The sequence below is a fragment of the Cynocephalus volans genome, chromosome 10, assembly GCF_027409185.1.
Source record: "Cynocephalus volans isolate mCynVol1 chromosome 10, mCynVol1.pri, whole genome shotgun sequence".
In the NCBI taxonomy this organism is placed as follows: Eukaryota; Metazoa; Chordata; class Mammalia; order Dermoptera; family Cynocephalidae; genus Cynocephalus; species Cynocephalus volans.
In genome coordinates, this window is record NC_084469.1 from 57,535,881 (window position 1) to 57,540,005 (window position 4,125).

The window sequence follows — 4,125 nt, forward strand, 5'->3', positions numbered from 1 at the left end:
ATGGCTTGGCCTTGGCTGAGCAATTGAACTCGTCAGCCTTTCCTACACAGAAGGGGTGGTAATAACAGTACCTACTTCATCCACTGCAGTGAGGATGAGATGAAGTGACAAGTGTTACGTCCAGAGCACAGCTCTTGAGACTTTAGACAGAACTTAAATGTTAGCTCTTTGAGTTATTTTCTTGGAAAAGTAGTAAATGGCACTCAGTTCATAGTGTCGTTTGCAGGATGAAAGGAGCATTATGTTCAGTGACTAACAATGATCTAGCATAGAGCAAGCAGTTGCTAAGTAAATCCCTCACTTCACACTCCTGCTTGTCTCCTTTGGCTGTTCTGGGGCCGCTGAATCTCCCCAAAATGCACCCAGCTGACAAGCTAGATCAGCCACTTCTTGTGTAGACCCAGAAAATAGGGTCTCCTCCAAAGAAAGGACCACTGAGTGGCTTTGTCCTCTGTCTTTCTCTTCTGCTTGTGCTGACACTGCCCTGCTCTCGTTAGCGTCCAGCCTGCCGTGTCCCTGAGACCAAGCACTATGCCTTCAATTAAGTTGCAGAGTTCTGATGGAGAGCTTTGAAGTCAACATGGAAATTGCCAAACAATCTGTGGCTATAAAGACCATGTTGGAAGATTTGGGAATGGATGATGAAGGAGATGATGACCCAGTTCCTCTACCAAGTGTTAATGCAGCAATATTTTAAAAGGTCATTGAGTGGTACACCCACCACTTTCTCCTCCTGATCAGAACAAAGAAGCAAACAGATGATATCCGTTTGGGACCACAAATTCCTGCAATTGACCAAGGAACAATTTTTGAACTTATTCTGGCTGCAAACTACTTAGACATCAAAGTTTGCTTGATGTTACATGCAAGACTTGCCAATATGATCAAGGGGAAAACTCCTGAGGAGATTTGCAAGAACTTTGACATCAAAAACGACTGAACTGAAGAGGAAGAAGCCCAGGTATGCAAAGAGAGCCAGGGGTGTGAAGAGAAGTGAAACACTGTGCCTGACACTCTAATACTGTAAGGATTGTTCCAAATAGTAGTTGCGCTGCTCTGTTTATAATCGTTAATATTAGACAAACAGTAGACAAAAGCAGCAGCAAATCAATTCCATTAGCAGAATATTGTCCTCGTTGCATGTGGAGTTTGAGTACAGATTCCAAACCTATGGCTGACTTTCTTCCAGTGTGATTGAAAGTTTCTTTTTTCTTTCCTCTGAATAAAACTGAACTGTGTTCTCTATTAGAAAAAGAAAGGAAGGAAGGAAGGAAGGAAGGAAGAGTGGACCACTGGTTATGCCAGGAGAGCTAAGAGCCATTCGACCACGTCACCCTCCATCTCTCTGACTTTCACTGTGACGTTGTTACAAAAACCAGACTAACCTTCCCGGGCCTTGGGGTCACACCATAAGGGAAGGAGCTACTCAGTGCAGCTGAGCTCTGGCCTTGGGCTTCTTAATAGCAAATGCCACTCAAAGGACATGCGAGGCAAGGCCGCCCCTCTGGTTTTGCACTCGACTCCCTGGGCCCACTGGTTGCAGTCCTACTTCCAACATTCCCTTCCCAAAGCATGCAGCTGCAAGGCTGCATGGCTCTGCAGGGCCATGCCTTAGTAGTTGCTATGGGTTGTATGTGTCCTCCAAAGGATCATGTATTGGAAACTTAATCTACATTGTAATAGTATTAAAAGGGTGGGAAATCCAATTATGGTCATTGAAAGGTGAAGCCTTTAAGAGGTGATTAGATTGTGGGGACTGTACCCTCATGAATGGATTAATCCATTGATGGTTTCACGGGTGGTAATGGATGTGGTTCTGATGACTTTAAAAGGAGAGCCAGTGAGGAGGTTAAATCTCTTTTGCTCAGCCATGCACCATGTGCCACCCTATGTCACTGCCAAGAAGAAGGCCCTTGCCAAATGTGTTCCCTGGGCTTTGGACTTCCCAGCCTCTGAAACTATAAGAAATAAATTGTATTTCCTTACAAATTACCCAGTTGTGAATATTTTGTTGTAAGCAACAGAAACAGACTAGTGAAGCACAGATCACCCTCTGTGGCCGTGGCTGTCATTTGGGGGGCACCTAGAACTCTCAGAGACCTAGCAGTGACATAAGCCTACTTTAAATGTGCCCGGGACTCTTTCAGTACAGTGTTCAGTAAATTACACGAGATATTCAATACTTTGTTATAAAATAGGCTGTGTATTAATGACTTGGCACAGCATCTCCAGAGAGTATGGTACCGCATATCAATCACCCAGGAAAAGATCAAAATTCAAAATTTGAAGCGTGGTTTCTTTTGTATGGTATCACTTTTGCACCATCATAAAGTTGAAAAATCATAAGTCAGGGATCGTCTGTATTGGATTAGAGCCCACCTTTACGACCTCATGTAACCTTAATTCCCTCTTTGAAGGTCCTACCTCCAAATACAGTCACACTGGGGTTAGGGCTTCAACATATGCATTCAGGGAGGGGGACGGAGACGCAATTCAGTCTATAACAATGTGTTAAGGTAGGAAGTGAGTAGGGAGCAGGACCAGATCACAAAAGGCCTTGGAGACACGTTTGGGGACATTCTTCCTCACCCACCACGTGAGGTCTCCTGGGATGGCTCCATAGTGACTCTCCTTTCTGTCCTTCATCTTCCAGGCAGGACTAAGCACTGAGCACAGCTCAACTACCTATTTTTCAAGGTTGCCCAGGTAAGAGTGGACCCAGTGAGAATCATTAGACAGAGCTACCAGTGAAGCAGCAAATACTCCTAGAAGAAATGTCTGCAAATTAGACATAAATGACCCCCACACTTAGGCTTCCTTCTTTGGGTCAGCTGCCCAGTGCTTTTGAAAAAGAACCTAAACCTGAACATAGCTGTCCTCTATGTGACAAATCTGAGTGCCTATTGTGCTGGGTATTGTTCCGGGCCTGACAGCCAATTTCCAACTACCCTCTATGTGTGGCCAGCAGAATAACATCCCCCCTAAAGATGTCTGCATCCTCATACCTGAAACCTGTGAATATGTTATCTTATATGGCAAAAAAGACTTTGTGGGTGTGATTACAGTAAGGATCTTGAGATGGGGAGATTATCCTGGTTATCCAGGGAGACCCCATTTAATCGCAAGGGTTCTTATAGGTGAGATAGAGAGGCAGGAGCATCAGAGTGGGAGAAGGAGATGAGAGAATAGAAGCAGAGGTCACAGTGCTGGCTTTGAAAATGGGGAAGAGGCCATCAGCCGAGAAACGCAGGTGGCCTCTAGAAGCTAAAAAAAGCAAGGAAAGGGATTCTCCCCTCAAGCCTCCAGAAGGAGCAGAGCCCTACAACTAAAATTAAAATGGACGCAGTGAGATCCATCTCGGATCTCTGACTTCCTGAGCAAATTTGCGTTGTTGTACACGACTAAGTTAGTGGTTATTTGTTACAGCAGCAATGGGAGTCGAATACACTCCCTTACCTGCAGGCTATTTCTTTGAGTCACGTTCCTCACCAGCTGAGAAAGCCACTTCCTTCTCTGAGTAGTGCGGAAAGCCCTGGGTTGGGTCCTCAGTCTGTCCTGGGGGTCCTTGAAAAACTCCCTTTTCTTCTCTGCTAACGTTAGAGCTAGGGGATTGGAAAAACTGTGGAGTTCTAGTCAAGAGAAGTGGCATATTTACTATTCTACACTGGGCCTCAGCACAGATGTCATGACTAAAATTAGGACAAAACAAAAAGCGAAGGACTGGATAGATCAGCATGCTGGGTTCTTTACATAAATAATCTCATTTTTGTGTTAGATAACTATTGTTATCCCATATTAAAGCTAAAGAAGAGCTGGCCGGCTAGCTCAGCTGGTTAGAGCATAGTGTTATAACACCAAGGCCAAGGGTTCAGACCCCCATACCAGCCAGCTGCCAAAAGAAAAAAAAAGGTAAAGCTAAAGAAACCAAGGTCAAAGAGATTAGGTAACTTGCCCAAAGTCATTAAGACAGTAAAATGTGAGCCAAGAGTCAAACGTAATTTTACAGACCGCTGACAGGCACCCTTTACTGATGGGAGAGATCATGACAGATAGGATGGATCCACAAAGTTCATTCATTCATTCATTCACACAGATAGTTGGGCCCCTGTGCTTGGCATTCCAGGG

General features: G+C 44.7%; 1 pseudogene; it reads left to right on the forward strand.

Annotated features, from left to right (window-relative positions):
- Nucleotides 1-531: 531 nt before the first annotated feature.
- LOC134389395 (S-phase kinase-associated protein 1-like) lies at nt 532-997 on the forward strand (annotated as a pseudogene).
- The last annotated feature ends 3,128 nt before the right edge of the window (nt 998-4,125 follow it).